The sequence below is a fragment of the Tamandua tetradactyla genome, chromosome 26, assembly GCF_023851605.1.
Source record: "Tamandua tetradactyla isolate mTamTet1 chromosome 26, mTamTet1.pri, whole genome shotgun sequence".
Classification (NCBI taxonomy): domain Eukaryota; kingdom Metazoa; phylum Chordata; class Mammalia; order Pilosa; family Myrmecophagidae; genus Tamandua; species Tamandua tetradactyla.
The window spans coordinates 36935891-36954024 of record NC_135352.1 but is presented as its reverse complement, the minus strand read 5'-3'; the positions used below and the strand labels follow the sequence as shown (position 1 = coordinate 36954024).

The following is an 18134-nucleotide window of genomic DNA, read 5'->3' as shown; positions in this document are numbered from 1 at the left end:
TTCCAACCAGATTAACAATGGTTTCTCCCTGACCTCCAACCTGCCCATCTTGGAAAGCCCAGTTCAACAGCCACCTGCTCTAAGAAACTCTCTGACAGCTCCAGCCAAAGTGAGACCTGTAATCCCCGATGCCTTTATGTGTGGGCACGTACGCATGTGACCTTCCCTGCTGCAAGTGTGCACATACTCTGGCCCTTTTTAAAATCACCACTGTCTCACCATGGGCCTTTTTTGCTTTCTCCTACAGGATTACAGGAATCCTCTTAAGAGGCATGAGGACCTGTGCAGTGGCGGTGAAAGTGGGGGCTGTGGAGGAAGACCTATCTGGACAGACATCGTTACTGTGCTGTGATATTTCTCTTAAATTGCTACGTCTCAGTCTCCTTCACTCTAAAATGGGGGCAATATACCCTCATTTTGTATTTGTTCTCAAGGTTAAGTGAGCCCCTATTTGAGGAGCATTTGGCACATACGATGGCCTTAATAAGGACATTATTATGATCTCCATTGCATTAAGATTTGGAAACCTTAAATGACTTGCTTCAAGTTACAAACAGTAACCGGTAGGGCCAGGAAACAAACTCAGTTCTTTGGAATATCCAGTGAACTTTCTGATACAATATTCTCTCTTCAACTCTGAAACTCATAGTGTGATAGCGTTTTGTTAATCCACAACGGGTCCATAATAAATTGTATGTAACTAACTAATCAACTAACTAGCTAATTAACTAACTAAGCAAGTGAAGAGTTACCTCCTAAAGACGAACCGCAGTATTCTGTTTTCTGCTTTTTCACATAATGATATGCGTATTTGAAACAGTAGCAACTATAGAGCAATACAACAAAAATAGCTGTATTGTCTTACCTGATTATAAAAGCGGTACTTAAAATAGGACAATGAAGAAATGTAAAATATATAAATCTACTTATAGTGCCATTATCCAAATATACCATTACAGACATTTTGATATATAGCCTTTAAAACATTTTTGTAAATATAGCTGTACTTTTAAATTAAGATGCAACCATCTAGTCATATTGTTTTACCTTGTTTCTTTATCTCTGCCACTGATTTTCATTTAATGATATCTCATGTCATCATTCCCTGTTAAAAAGTATAGCTCTACACTATTTTAAATGACAAATTATAATATATATTGTACTATATAGCCATACCATTGTTTATTTATGTAATCCCCCATGAAACAATGTTTAGATTATTTTTGTTTGGGGGGCTCAACAACATTATCTTTATGAATGTGTCCAGTTAAATGCTTAGGATAAATTCCTCCAATTTCAATACAAATGATCAAATTACATACAGTAAGACAGGACCTGATTTAACAGTACAGGAAAATCGTGATGATAAATCTAATCAAAGCTTCCTTGGACTTGTTTTTTTAAAATCAAGTCATGGGGCACTTCTCCTTTATTATGGTATCAGTATATTTAGTTATGTCAAAAAGATTTCTAAAAAATTACTTTCTTTACACGAAGTTAAAATTTAAATAATATTATAGCTTATTTTCAACTTCCTCTGGCATCTATCTACACTGAAGAGGTGTGAACTCATCCTGGGAAATTTACTATTTTTTAAAATTTTGCCATTCCTCCAACCTTATTATGATGTTAAACACCTGTGGTAAAGTTCATATTTATGTAATTCATTCTTCATTTTTTAAATGTTGAGATGCTCTTTATTTCTACAATAATTTTCTGTGGTCCTCCTTGACTTTAAGCACCATGAGGATGATGTGACTATTTATTTATTACTGTTTTCCACTGTTTTAGTTTCCTACCTGCTGAAACAAATAACATGCAATGAATTGGTTTAACAACAGCAACTTATTGGCTCACGGTTTCAGGGTTTCAGAGTCTAGAAGGCTTCTGGCTTGTTGGCCATGTGTGGGGTCCCTTGGCCTTTCCATTACATGGCAATGCACATGGCAGTGTTTTCTCCTTTCTCTTCCAGGTTCCATCGGCTCCCAGGTTTGGCTGCTCCCTATGGCTTTTCCTCCTTGCTCAATTTCCTTCACTTATAAAGGCTGCAACCATTCTGTATTAAGGCCCACCCTGGTTCCGTCTGGGCACACCGTAAGTCATAATATCTTCGAAGGTCCTCTTTACAGTGGGTTCACAGCACAGGAACAGAGGTTGGGACTCCGTATACCCTTTGTGGAGAGCATAATTCAGTCCCCAAAAACCAGCACCTAGCACAGCGCCTGGCTTGTAGTAGATCTTTAATAAACATTTGTTGAATTGTTAAACTGACTTCTTTGTAGTCAACTTTTTAGCCATGCTGTTTGTCCTCAGTATTTATTTTTAATTGTAGTGTTTAAAAGTAATAAAAAAGGGGTGGTGCAATGGTGGCTCAGTGGCAGAATTCTTACCTGCCATGCCAAAGACCCGGGTTCGATTCCCAGAGCCTGGCCCGCAAAATAATAATAATAATAATAATAATAATAATAATAATAATAATAATAATAATAAGGAAATGCATGCTTGGGGGTGGGTGTGGCAGTCCAGTTGCTTTCTCAGTTCTTTAAGGAAATGCTGGTATTTTATCCTATTTAAAACATGCATTGTATGTTTTTAAAAATTATATCCATTTATAGATAGTATTCTTCAGATTCCAACTATTACATAGTAGATATAACTCAAGATTTTTTGGTGGGTCATTTTTATCTCTAAAATAAAAAATGAGTCTGCATTTCCATCATTTAAGTCCACCATATTCATATTGGCGTCCTACGAAAATTTATACTAACATATAGATTATTCTTTAAAAAGTTTTCCTCACTTAGCTTCTCTCAGGTACTGTGCTCATTCTCCTTTAATCCTTTCGGATTTTTTTCTATTATCAAAAATTAATAACTTTGTACCAAAGCACTTTAGAGACAGTGCTCCGTCCACTTTGTTGCTTAAATCACCCTTCTACTAGATGGGTTCCATATTTAATCACTTGTAAACAGTCTTTTCTTTCTTAACCAATAGCATCTTTCCTTGTTTCCATATGAATTTAGAAACATATGCTGAAACAGAAAGGTGAGACTAAGAGTTGACCATTATATTTAATATACAGTAAAATTAATGTGCTTCAGCAGATGCATTTCCCGTACATTAATAGGTAAAAATGCAACCACAGTCCTTTGCCATGCCGTGCATTTACATTTCAGAACCCACAATCTGGAAAGCGCCCATGATTTAACGTTAGTATTTGCAAAAACAGTTCAATATCGTTTATTTCAGGACACCGACAGATTTGAAATGGCTGCTATACTAACCTTGACTGGTCAGAATACCCCAGCTAGCTTTTCGTTTAGAAGAACTTTCCTCTATACTCTCTAGCTTTCTTTTCGGGAGGCTCTGCTTAACGCAGTTCCCTTCAACACTAGCATTGGACAGAATCATTGGTTTGGTTGATGTTTCTGTCTGCGATGACCAGGTGTCATAAATGCAAGCACTCTAGCCAGAAGAAGGATCAGCCACTGGATTTCTCACTCTGTCTTCCTTCCTTTTAGACGTTCACAAAGGTTCCTGTGTGCTAGCTGGGGAGTGGCCTTCACATTGACAGCTATTTAGAATCACTTGGAGCCGGGCTGGTAGGTGCGGAGTGGGGGATGGGTCAAAATGCAGAAGCATTTTCTATTTTTAAAGCAGAGACTTCTCTGCAGCAGGAAGAGTTTAACTATTTGCGTGCTACAGAAGGTAAAAATGTGTAAAACTGCTTTTCCCTGGTCAAAACGAAACAGAAATGAGCTCTGCCGTTAAAACGTGAATGCCTATTTGAATTATCTACAAATCAACCAAATGTAAAATTATCCCTCGGTAATGGCTACAGACGGAAGGGTGCACTTAGAAAGCTCCACAGTGGACAGCGGTGGCAATGTAGCTGTTCGCCTTAGCCTCAGGGATAGATATTATATGCGCATTCGGGTCAGTTTCCTTTCATCTTGCAAGGATCTAAGTTTAGAACTGGCTACGGTACAAAATCACAGACCTCTTATTTATATAGGCGCAGCTCGCCATTGCAGTCTTTCTGGAGGTTATTTCTAGACCACAAAAACGTCAGCAGCCAGTTTTAAGTACAGCCGAGAATTTTCACCCTAAAAGGCAGAGGAAAAGGGAGTTGGAGAGATGAGAGGAAAAACCAAACATGCGCCTGGTACTTTTCTCTGGCATGTAAAGTTGAATAAGGTACACAGTCCACGACCGAGTCAAGAGCAGCGACGGAGCCAAGACCTGACTCCACGGATTAACTGAGCTGCTGATCACCTTACACGGTATTAACGTAGTGACATCTGTCTTGAAAACCGGTGTTGGGTTCTGCTATCTTTATTTTTTGGTCATTATTTTTTAGGATTTATTGTTTGTTGGCTTAAACAGAAAAAAAAATATCACTGGGCTGTGTGCCTCCATGTAACAAGAGAAACAGCATTTTATGAGTGAATTCATCTTACCCATTAATATTTGACACAACTTGTACACATCAGGGGACTGTCATAAGCTACAAAAGCCACAAAAAGTAAATATTCTGCTTTTAAAAAGAAATCTCAATTTTACACTTATGACTTTTTGCCTTCACACTTTTCTTTTGTTATTGTAAAACAGACCTAGGATGCTTTATTGTAGATATTGGGGCAACTCATGTTCTCAAATCAATCTTGGACACCTTGTATCATAATTACTTATTTTCATGTCTTTCTCCCCAAATACCTTGGGTGTTCTGATAGCAGGACTGAGTTTAGTACATTGTTCTTTCAAAGCTCTACCATTGTGTCTCTTAACCTGTGGGCACACCGATAGATGGATGGATCGAGCAATAGATAGATGGATGGCTAGACAGAGTGATATAACAACTGTGGCAAAATGCTAAAAGTTGGTAAATCTGGGTACAGGGTAGAGGGCTATGTTTCAGTCCTATATATTGTTTTTGTATTCTTTTTGCAACTCCCTGTGTGAAGTTATTTCATAATAAAAAATTTAAAGAAAAGATTTAATTGATATACAATAAAAAAAGAAAAAAGGGTACACTCAATAAATGTTCCTTTGAAAAATAATTTGAATATGCAATCCTTAACAATACTTCAGGAAGGATTTCTGTAGTCTTTGATGATAATGAATTCCAGTGTGGAGGGTGAAAAAGAAACCAGCAAACTTGAACTCAACTATATAGTTAACTGAGATGTGTGCTGGTCTGCAGAATACATATCACAATTCACATAAATATTCAGGTGTACTAAGGAGAAATTGAGCAATTGCCTTTTTTTCCTTTAAAAAATTATAACATGCACTAAAAGCAAAGGTGATTTTTAAAAGCGACTCCATGGAATTGAAGGAAAATATTGTTGTAACAAATTTCCTAAACAAGAAATATACAAGAAAAGATAGAAAAAATCAGGTATATTCAATGTAGAAAAATGTAAATGCCTATATGATTTCATAAAGAAGAATGCACAGTGAAGCTAATGTGTTCAGAACTGACTCATTTGGTGATCTATAACTTTATAAATTATAAACTTTATAAATTAGGATATTTTGAAAGCTCTAGATAAACAAAAGAGTCTAAGTTCTTTCCATGTGTTAATGCAAAAGTAAATTGGATAAACTGCAGGATGTAATTTGGTTTCTGAGAGAGGAGAGTTTGAAAGCAAGTCAGCATTAAGTAAAATGCCAAAGAAAATAATAGAAATTATATTATATAGGAGATAATGAACTTTGAAATATTGTGTCTCAGAAAAAACAACTGAACACTAAAGACTGGAGATAGTTTACCCCCAATGCTAATCAAATTCTCAACTTTGTAAGGAAAGCATGAGTTTTGACTCATGCTAACATGTCTACAAACCTGGAGCCCTGTGTTTGTTCTGTCACCGATTCTCAGTGAGAAAGTGATGGTGAAGCTGGAAAAGTTTCAAAGAGGTGCAGACACTTCCACAGGAGAGAAATCTTAATACTTGTAGATACTTCAGAACTGAAAGTGGAAATCTGTAAGTAAGTATGGCAGAAACCTTATAATTGCACTGGACACAACAGATTTTTCTCAGGAAAACTAGAAATTTAGACCCCATTCTGACAAACTTAAAAGCTAAATTTCAGACACATAAGTAAACTCAGTTTTTAAGTTTACACAGTCAGACACAAATTTAGAGAGCTTATTGTTTCCAAGAAGTGCTACAATCTGAAAAATACAACTCACTCATTTTAGAGGGATTTATATAAGTTAATGAAAGAGCGATCCAGAGTTAAAGACTTTTTACTGCATATCCCTTAGTTTTGGGTCTGAAGCCCTTCACTATCAGTAAAAGAAGATCAAGATAAATAGACCCTTGTCTTGTCTATGTTGGGACTTTCCCCCACTTTCTACTATGTAATATTTCAAACACAGTCACACGTCTATCACCCAACATCAATGATCTCCAGCTCAGGGCTAGTCTTGTTCCATCCGTAACCCACTCACTCTCCCCCTATACACTCCTAGGATTATTTTGAAGTAAATCTCAGGTCTAATATCATTTCATACACAAATATTTCATTGTGTAACACCAAAAAGATAAGAAATCTTTGTAAACATAACTATAATGATTACACACACAAAAATAATAACACCATATCATGAAATCCAGGCTGTGAATTCTCATTTTCTAAAGAGCATCTCAGTTTATAAATTCCTTCTATAAATTATATATCTTTTAAATTCTTTACCTTGTGGAAAAAAGATCTCTCCATTCCCTCAATGTCTTTTTAAAAATTTAAGATACTCACATTTTAAAAAAATGTTTATTTTCTCAAAATTACTAAGGAATCCCATAGTATAAGATAAAACCTTGAAACATTAAAAAGATATATTAGCTTCACCATTTACCTCTTAGTTCCAAATTTCCACCCTTGCAAAGTCACATCTGAAATAGGCCATTAGTCAGTTCTTGGAGCTTGCATAGCTTTTGATTTCTTTACATGGCCATGCATACATATTACTCTTAAGAGTCATCTCTGAGTCCCAGTCTTGTTTCATTGTATTTTCAATTCCATTTTACTCAAACATGACTATCTACATCTATGGGCTTAGTGATGGTGAATGAGGGCAGATGAGGTCTGAGAGCCAGCCTGACTAGAAAGCACAAACATCTTGAAAAAAGTAGAGCAATTGTTATCCAACAGTTAACCCTTGCTTCAAGGGTCATTCACTTATATAAAGGTTGCTGGGAAACCTATGGTGACATCTTGTGGTCTCGATCATTTCCTCTTTTGGTTGGAATTGAGAGGTTCAGGAAAAGGCCACAAGGGGTCTGATAAATCACAATTAGAGCAAATATGGTTGGGATCATTACAAAACCAAACATAAAACAGCAGTGCCTAAACACTGAGGTGCAGGGTATTTTATTGGTATGTGTGTGTAAGGCTTTGATAATGTTATATAACAAGGTCTTTTCAATTTCACCAACTTTGCTATGATTAATAAAGTGCACGCATAATATAGAATCCAGCTAAATATCATTTGAAATAATAACATTATATGGTTGCACACAATATATTTTTATTATAGATCCTATAACAAAATATTAAGGGGCTTCTGTAGAGGAAAATGTACATATTCTTGTGTCCACACAAACTTAATCAACAACCAAAAGGGTAATTTTCTCTAGTTGTTTCTCAAAGATTGTTCCTGTAATACCCAAATGTTTGTTTGTTGTATTGAAAGCTATAAAATTTTCAAATTTTAAAAACTATCTTATAGAATGTTATAAAAGTTGTCCCTGAATTTGGAACATTTTAAACCACACAAAATAATATAAATGATGAATTTTTAAAAGACACAATCTCTATATGCAGAAAGAAAATAATAAAATAAAAATTTAATTCAAAATGCCTAATTGCTTGAAACAATTAGGACTGTCATAAACCCAGCTAATAACTCCTATTAATTTTCACTTGTGTAATGAACAGGGTGAAAAGACTGTCGCTGCCCACAGGAATGACAGAGGGTAGAGGGACAATTTAGAATTGTATGAACTTCTCTCACTGCCCAAGCAACCTTTGTAAGATTGGGAATCAAAGACTCAGCATCATGAAACACTCAGAAATTTCCATAGCTGGGTTGCATCCATAGCTCCTTAACTGCTAGAAAATATTCATAAACATCTAATTTACATATGATTTCACTGAAGTTGAAAAAGTTATAAGCGGTACCATAAAACTACATTTGTAATCTCAATACACAAGATATGATGTCAGGATAGGCAGTACATTTCCATCACTGAGATTTTTTGAAGCTCCCCCAAATTTTGAAAAACAAAGCAAATATTACTGCCTATCTTTGCTGTTGTTCTTACCATGTGTCCTTGAAAGCATTTGTTTAGTGTGTAAAGTGTAAATTAACAATGGCATGACATCAAATTGAAAGCTGCCAATGCAAAAGAAAAAATAAAGAGTGATCCTATTTTTTAAACAGGACTTGTCATGTCTCTAGACTTCTACTTAACATATAAAGTTTGGAAGACAAGAAAGTATTAACTACTTTTAAAAACCCTGACTTTATTTTTTTATCACAATACATACAGGTAAAAGATTTTAAAATCTCAGTAATGTGACATTTTTTTTTTTTATAAATTTCACTTGCATCAGTAATTTATCTACAGTTGATATAGCAGATCTTAGCATAGCCACATTCCTAACAGAACTACTTATTCTACTACAGTGCAGTGGGTAAGAGCCCTAACTCTGCAATCCAGCCGCCAGAGCTAGGACCATATCCCGGCTCAGGCAAATACTCAATTTATGACCTTGGGAAAATAAAATAAGTTATTTATGCCTCAGTTTTCTTTTCTAGAAAATGTGGATAAAATAGCGCCAACTTCACAGTATTTCTTTGATGGTTAAATGAAATTTTACAGAAGCCAGAACAGCGCCTGGAGTTGGTCCTCGATTAATGTCAGTTTTTATGGCATTATTCCTAATAGTGAGTAATGTAGATACAATTGCGCCATTCATGCATTCTTCATAGAATTTTGTCTTTCTATTTAGGGTTAAAATAAAAAAAAAATTTTTTTATTTAAAAAACTCAACTCTCAAGTGCTAAAGTTATTGGTAAATCCCACATCTATTCATGGTTTGTTGTTTGATGACTATGGTGTACATGAAATAGTTTTTGGCATATTGGATGTAACTTTACCCCTTCATACACAAAACAAAGCAAAACAAACACAGCCCAGAAGAGCCACAAACAATATACATCAATTCTAAGTTATGGGGGAGTCTACTGGTAGGAAGGAAAGAAAAACTCTTTGATATACTATATAGCAGATCATCCATTTTATGTAAAATTAAAAATGAGGAAATTTTAAAAATATATAAAGGAAGGAGCTATGAATTTGAAGTGATTGGAAACACCAACACTCAGGCAGCTGGAGGGCTCCTGCTTATCAATATGATTATTTAGTATCTGGAAGTTCTTGCCAGTGGTGATGGAGCTAAGCGATTTGGGGGTTCCAGAGAGGAGGTTTGCTGGGTTGAACTGAAACTATTGCTTAAGTTTGTGCTTAGATAAATGCCAGGTCAACAGATCAATTAATTATGGCAAAACACTTAAATGTGCAATAATGTGCTATAATGTCATATACTGAAAATTTCTTGATACATTCAATTGTCATTGTCAAGGAGCTTTCAAATATTGATGCATTATTTGAAGGGTGCATAACCCAATTCATTACTTCATCACATCAATTACGTGTTTTGTACTTGTCCCACCTTTTGGTTTCTTTTTTGAATTCTTACAGTTTTTTTTTTTGGGGGGGGAAGTGGTTATTGTTTATCATTCCATTTTCCCCTCTTCTACTTTGAAAGGTGTATATTATATTTGTTATTTTTTACACTATCTGTGTCTGAAATTTTATTCAGACTCAACATTAAAGAGGACTAGAAGAAGATTGTAGCCAAAATCATGTCTGCACAAGTGGCATCTTCTGAGCTTATGTTTGGGTGGCACATGCCTCAGATGCCAAAGTAAAAATTCAACGGTGCATGAAGCATCCCATGTAAACCACATTTTCATTCTCAGCTGCATATATGTAGAGCCCATGACACCCAAATGGCAATTCTTATCTGCCAATTATCACTCCAGAATACTACTTGTGATTTTGGCCATGATTAATCTGGAACAGCTCTTTAGGAACAAGACTGCATAGCTATGTAGAAGGGAAGTCTTTTTCTATGAGTGGCCTCCCTTTGCTGAAGCTTGAGTTTGTCCTACTGCCCAGTGAGAACAATCGAACTATGAAGTCACCTCAACTAAGAGGACCAATGCCTTTCCTCAGCCTTACCTTCTTTGTAATCTATCCCTGGAAAACTGCAGCCTAGATCTTCAAGTTTCCAATCGAACTATGAAGTCACCTCAACTAAGAGGACCAATGCCTTTCCTCAGCCTTACCTTCTTTGTAATCTATCCCTGGAAAACTGCAGCCTAGATCTTCAATAGTTAAGATCACCTTAACTATTTCTTAGTTCATTCTTAGGAAGCAATGAGATGCAGTATGAAAACTATACCAACGTAATAAAACAAATATATATATTTGTTTTGTAATATATATATTACACCAAATTGATTTTGGTGTAAAATTAGTAATGCTTACTTAACTTAAGTTAATTAAAATTTCTGGTATTGCTGTTATTAAAGTAGCAGTATTGGGCCAAGTGAGGAAAACTATTAATTTCATTTCCACTATACGGAGAAGGATATCATGGATACAACGGATGAACCAAAAAAGAAAGAACAATTCTATTCAATAATAAGCTGTTTAAAAAGCCAAAAGGAAATTATTATTATTTTTTAAAGTAGAGCCTTCTGGGCCACCTGTGAGGAATATTTTAGTGCAGTCGTATTGCAGGGATGTAAGAATGGACTCCTGAAAGGTCTTGCAGTTCAAACCAGCCTTGCAGCTCTAGACGCGCCCACCGAGCATGACGTCCTCTCTCAGCCTGACAAAGCCCAGGTCAGTGGGGAAGTTCTGCTCAGAAAAAGGTGCCCAGAGGCCATGCCAAAGGGCAGCTGCTTATAGTGAGGTCAGGCACTAGGGACTGTGTCCAAAGAATAAGGTAAAGCCGGGAACTATATCCTTAATGATAGGAGGAATGCTTAAAAAGCACATGCGTTCAGTAAATCAGGCACCTGGATATATGCGTGACTAAAAGTGCGGGAGTTATAAAAAAGAAAAAATCCAGTTGATGCTGTAGAAATAGCAAAGAACTTCCTTAAAAGTGGTAAAGAGCATCTACAAAAACAAAAAACCTCGAGAAAACATTATAGTCAATGTTGAAAGCTTTCCCTCTGAGGTGAAAACAAAACAGACACTTGCTGCTACTACTCTATTCAACATGATACTGAAGGTTTTAACCAGTGGAATAAATGAAGAAAAAAAAATTAAACTGTAGCAATCAGAAAGGAACAAACAAAACTGTCATTACTCACAAATAATATGACTTTCTACATTAAAAAAAAAACACCACAAAATCTACAAATTCTTACTAGAATTCATGAGATAGTTTAACAAGGGTTCTGGGGTTAAAATCAATATTCAAAATATAACTGTATTTCTCTTATAAGCTCATTAGGAACAAAAAGATTTTATTTATGATAGCAAAAACAGAACAAAACAAAACAGTACTCAAGAATAAATTTAACAAAAAAATTGTAAAGACTTTTCAGGGGGCAATATTAAAACTTTACTGAGACATTAAAGAAAACCTATACAAATGGAAAAATAAAAACTATGCTTATTGACTGGAAGATCAAGTGTGGCTAAGTGTAAATTCTCCCTCAAATAAGGGTTATAGATTCAATGAATTCCAACAAAAGACCCTACAGATGTTTGTAGAAGTTCACAAGTTGCTTCTAAATTTGATTTGTGGGATTTTTGTATGGCAAAGGTTAGCCAAGACTCCTTAAAACACAAAACAGAGCAAGGTGTATGTTTGGGGGGGGGGGGCTTGCTCAACCACATAGCGAGATGAATTCTAAAGCTAGAGACACTCACACAGTGTGGTCAAGGTTCAGGTAAGTGTAACTGCTAAGCGAGCCCAGAAACTGACCCATGGGCAAGCAGACACAGAGAAGGCTCTGCGGGGACTACAGATGACAGCTTCCATGCCTGGCTCTCCAATGTGTGTGTGGAAAGATAATGGCCCTCAATCTGAAAAACAAAGTACTTACACCGTTAAAAAAACTACTCCAAGAGGATTAATGGGAAAGGAAAGCTTTCAGAAAACGATTTTCATTACCTTGAGGAATAGAGGATTTTTAAGATAAATTACATAAAAGTATTAGCCAAAATGGAAAAAATTTACAAATTTGAGTTTTTCAAATCAAGCTTGGGTTCATTAAAAAAAAAACCATAAAAAAAAATGAAAAGCCACGCTATAGAAGATATTTGGAAATAGTTCTTTTAAAAATTTTCATTTTCTAATTGTTACAATACAGAAATTTCAAAAATCAATGGAAAAAAAAAGCTATACTATAGATTGCTATGACCTAGTTTGGAAAACAGGTGACACTGAGACACTGACTAAAAAACAGCAGATAGCATATGTCATCACTAGAAATATACAGCCTTATTTAAACTAAACGTTTATAGAAATATTGTTAATAATTGACCCAAATTGGAATGGGACTTATAGTACTGAAAATGATCGCATTTCAGATATATATTGATAAATCATTCTAACATATTATTCAGTGAAAAAAGTCATTTAGAATATTTAGAGAATGTTTCAAATTATAAAAAGTTCAAAATCAGACCAAACTAAACTATATCAATTAGGGATGCATTGCAGGCATTAAAAGTCTAAAGTAAGGCCAGAAAATGATGACCATAAAAGCCTGTCACGGGCAGGCAACAGTGTCTCAGCAGGCAGAGTTCTCACCTGTCATGCCGGAGACCCGGGTTCGATTCCCGGTGTCTCCCCATGTAAAAAAGAAATAGAACTTGGTTCTCCTGCCTACTGCTTTCACCTAGACAAAATTATTTGGGCTATGGTGGCTTGGCAGGCAGAGTTCTCGCCTGCCACACCGGAGACCCGGGTTCGTTTCCTGGTGCCTGCCCATGTGGAAAAAAAAGCCTGTCACCATCTCTTTTGGAGGAAGGGAGGGGTATTGTGGTTAAACAGAGATACCTGAAGGTTTCCGGGGTTCCAAGAATGTTCTATTTCCTGATGTGGATAATTGTTAATACAGGTTTCTGCTTTACAGCCTTTTATTAAACTCTACGAATAGGTTCTATTGATTCTTCCTGACTGTGGTACACTTTATGATGAATAAAACTAATTTACAACAACAACAAAAAAACAGTCCAGCCAAAAGACTTTGTGGAGGAGGAAGTTAGAAGAAAATGCAACAGCCCAACTAAAGAGGAAGCACGTGGCTCTTCTTACCTGGTGGTCTTTATTCCCAACCACAATATGATTGGGCTTCCTGCTTGCTCCACTGCCTAAATTTGCTGAATATCTGCTTTATGACCGAGGGCAACAAGAGCCCTTAGTTCCCCCATTTTGGCTGAAGAGATGCTTTCACCTCTATGGAGCAAGCAGAGCATGCAAATGACCTGGAACTGTCTCTTAATACTGATGAGAACACAGGGGAGAAGATGAGAAAACATGTGGTCCCAGCAATGGGACAGTATTCCAGACCAGCTGGGGGGTAAAACTGCCAACCATGCACTTCAAGTGACCTTAGGAGATCTTTGAAAGGAGGTGAACAAGTGGATTAATGTCTGCAAGATCACAGGGAGTGTTCTAAGGCACTTGTCATTACCCATCATTTGGTGGTTCAAGACCACTGTGATAGGCAGTTCAGTAGAGTACATTCTCTGAGTTCTGGAACAGGACAACTGAGGTCACGGGGGTGATGAATTCACAGAAAGTGATTTGGGTTCTCTGTGCTAAAAGCTTCTCTGGCACAAAAACGACCCACCAATAGCCCACATAACATTAAAGAACTACAGCATTTCAGAACTAAAGTGGACCTTAGATATCACCTACTTAGTGACTTACAAATGACTTCAAAAAGTCATATGAATGCAAAAGAGCTACCTCAGAGTGGACCTGCAAAGCATGGCACTTTGCCTTCAGAAGTGCAGCTTCTACTCTATCAGCTTTACAACTTGTCTTTCTTGATAGCCACAAAAGAAGGGGTCAATGGCTTAAAAAAGAGAGAGAGTGCTTCAAAAATCACTGATCTTGTCCAACTCATTTCGCAGACAAAGAAACAACACGGAGGGCAAATTCTATCCCAAATCCACCCAGCAGATTGTCTACTTTCAACTTGTGCTTTTTCTAATACACTATTTACTGCTAACTAATATCGTATGCAAACAAATCTTAACTAGTGATCATAAAGTAAGAAGCACAGAAACAGATCTAATAGTCAAGAGTACCTATATCATTAGATGGTCATTTAGTGAGTTTCTATGGTACATGTTTGGAATACCTGGCAAATATAAAGACTGTTTTTACTGTGATGCTTTTCTCCTTCTCTTTACCCACTTTTTCACCTACTGTTCTATCCCTACCAACTGCCAGCCTGAAATTGTTAAATGGCTACACAAATCCATACAAGGAATGAAATCAGCAACCTCGTCTGAGGACAACAGCTGCTGGGAAGAAAATCTGATATGCACCATGGACAAAGACTTAATGGAAGAACAATTTTACACATAATCCCCCACCTCCCTGCAGTTCTAGCCACAAATAGTTTCATCACTGTTAGGCATGTGCTCACAGAGGTGGTTGGAAGCAGGGCATTTTATGTTGATATTTTTCACGAACAGTGAAGAAGAGGGGCTGACTGACATTTGTTTCTGTCACATCGAACAAATGTGCAGGAAAAAAGGACCGGGAGCAGAAAGCTGAAAGCCCAAAGCCCCAGGTGTGCTGGCCTCAACTCTAACTTCATATGCCAAGGCAGCAACCCATCTGCTCCGGCTGATGGGCTCTGGGTGTCCTGCAGGCATCTGCCCTTGTCCAGCCCTATCCGAAGAGGAGGCACAGCCCACGCTGGGGGCTGCTGCTCTCTCTCCTAAAGGAGAAGAGAATTCCTAACGCTGGAGCAGAACCTTCCTCCCATCGTAATCCTTTAGGCTCCTACACACGGACAAACCAGTTTTGTACATAGGCAGAACCAAGATTTTGCTAACTAATGCAGATACTGAAGAATTCAGGGCACAAAATTAACACACAGAGAGAGGCTTGAAGGGCACAGAACTCAATTTTATGAGGTAAAGGGAACCGTGGAAGAGGGACAACAGACAGATGAAGAGGAGGGCATAGAGGGCATTACTTATAGATTAATCTCTAGACAGCACTGATTTTCTGTCTTCATTTTGTCTTTGAGAATTAACTCCCAGAGTCACTATAAATTTGTTCAGTGTACATGGGTCGCGGATTTGGGGGCAAGCACAGTCCAAAATCCATGGACTTACCTTAATTTGAATTCCATTGCTTTCTCCCTCCCACTTTTCCCTCCTTCCTTGAATATTTATTACCTGCTATGTGCTAGGCATTTTTGCTAAGAGTTCTGAGGATGAATGAGTTGCTTTCTTCATGATGCTTATGAGCTAGTTATAGTCCCACATTGGTGGTTGAGTCAAGGTTGAATATGCTTAGGATAGTATGTGAAAGAGGAGAAAGCAGCACAAAAAGAATTAAGTAAATCTGCCACAGAGATCCTGAAAGATAGCTCTGGAGAAAGGACACTGCTCAATTTATAATATAGAGCAAAGAAACAAAATCCTGCAAATGGTCAGAATGGTGATGTCAGAAGTAACATCAGAAGACTGGGGCTCAAGTTGTCTTTCCTATAACTATACCAATAATCTTGAGCAAGCCCCTACATGTTAAAGCCTCCACAGCCTTCACTATTAAAAAATAAAACACCATCATCTATTTATGTATAGAGCAGTTATGAAGATGCAAAGGGATAGCATGTATGGAAAGCATTTGTGAAAATACAAGAAAAATTAAAAGTACTATTATTAGAATATGTGGGGTAGGTCAAGTTAAGTCAAAGCATGGCAATAGAAAAGCCAAAAGAGCTCAGTAACAGCTCCCTTTAAATCATGTACAGGGACTTTGAGAAATAAGGGATTCGTTTTATTTTTAAGAGGAAATTCTCCCTTTTCCATTTCTCATCTTCTCTTCCTCCTACAATATTAGCCACATAATATTTATTGGAAAAGCAACACATAGATATGCTTAATTTAGAGAAATGCAGGATAGGAAAAGTCTGTATAAAATGAATAGACTGCTTATTTACAAAGGTATTCCTTTAAGTAACAAGATTACAAAAATTAGGTTATTTATTAAAAACTATTTATACTCACCTTACAAAGCACAAGAATGTATATATTCTGGGATATGTATTTCATATTTTTTCAAGTTGTAAAAATAGCTTGAGTATATCAAATATATGAATTTAAAAGCATCTAAGATTTAGCTATTTTGAAAAATAACATTTCGCTTAGAATATTACAATTCTGCCATTACCCGTGGAACTGGATTTCTATCAACTCAGAAGAAAAATGGCCAATGTTGCATCATCGACACTATTCCTTAAAAGTCTATTAAAGACTAGACTAGACTGAGCTACCTACTGAGAATTTCTGGGTGAGCCTACACTGCTGGGCGACTCAGAAATGCTACTCTTAGTTTGTGAAGTCACTGTAAGCCACGGCTTCTTTCACAGTTTAATTCTGTTTGGTGAAAGCTCATAGTCCTTCATAAGGTTCCAGCTGAGCTTTCAGTCAAACTTAAATTTAACTTGAGGTTAGACTTGCAACTAGTCTAAGCAGGAAGGTAAAGACCCTTCAGTTCTTGCCACTAACATCATTAATTATCCTATTGCTTTATTCATCTCTTTGATAGCCAATTACAATATTTACAGTTTAATGGTATACTGAAAAGGAAAGACAAACATCATTATTTGTGACTATTATTTTCTAAAAGAGGTATAGTCACCTTTAGATAGCTCTTGCCATGGCTTGATAAAAGAGCAAGTGTTTGTGGAAGCAGTTGCTCTTGGAGGGACACTTTCGCAAACCTGTGCCTAGAGTCCCAGATAATTTAAAAAATGGTTCAGATGTCTTGGTTTTTCAGTGTTTAGATCTTTCCACGTCCAGGGTTTTCAATAATTCTGCATCCTTATTTCCATATATAATCTTCTTATTAAAAAACAAAGTGGTTCACTTTTCTCTTCTTCAACATGAAAAAAAAAAAAACACTACAACAAAAAAACATTTTGTACGATGTACTCTAGTGAAAAACTATGTTATGGCTACTTCCTGGAGAGACCAGCTGGCAAGAAAGAGGCATAAAGGAAAAGAGTCAAATCCCCGAACTAGCTGACTCAGCCCTTTATGGATGCCATTGCCATCGTCATTTTGTTTTCTCCTTCCGGCTGCTGGGGATTAAGAGGAAAGAAAGTCAAAAGGCAAGAGGTTTTTAAGAAAGATGGATTGGCAGAGGAAGTTTCATATCTGGTGCTTTGATATTTAGGAGGTTAAGCAGCTGCAATTCTTTCTATGGCACAGATTTTAAAAGAATAGCCAGAAATTTACTGTGTACACACAGTAGCAGAGGATTCCTGAAATGGCACCTGAAAGCCTTGCAAATTCAAATTTATCATGGCATTCTTGCAGAGGAAGCCAGGTTTTTGTAAGTGTAGTCATGACCATGTATTACCATGTTTGTCCAGGAAAACATTTCTGTCGGGAGAATTTCTGTCAAGAAAAATGTTTTTGACAGAGTTAAGAGCTCAGAAGAAATTCCTGCAAGTTTAAAGCTCCCAGCTTCAGAAGCATCCTCACCATAACCTTCTACCCAGGCCCGAGCTCTCTGTACTGCTCTCTTTGCTCCATCCTATGTAATATCTCAGGATGTATTGCCTCCTTTTGTGGAGCCTATAAATGAGAGCATCTGAATGGCAAGGATATCTTGAGATACTGTATATGATAAATTGCTTATTTTTACTTGCTATTTGGGCAAACTTTAAAATATACCATAAAAAGCTAAATTAAGCAAAAATTAAATAGCTAAAATTCTCTAATAATTTATATTCTCTATGGAGAGGGCCAATAGGCAAATTATTGGAT

General features: G+C 36.7%; 1 protein-coding gene and 1 long non-coding RNA gene across 6 annotated transcripts in view; both read right to left on the bottom strand.

Annotated features, from left to right (window-relative positions):
• The window catches only part of ASB5 (ankyrin repeat and SOCS box containing 5), a 76309-nt gene that overhangs the window by 18275 nt on the left and 39900 nt on the right, over positions 1-18134 (bottom strand). The window lies entirely within an intron of this gene.
• LOC143669704 (uncharacterized) lies at positions 2915-7666 on the bottom strand. Its single transcript, XR_013168995.1, has 4 exons — positions 6866-7666; positions 5849-5988; positions 4001-4106; positions 2915-3032 (listed from the first exon to the last, which is right to left on the bottom strand). It is a non-coding gene; the product is annotated as an uncharacterized LOC143669704 (long non-coding RNA).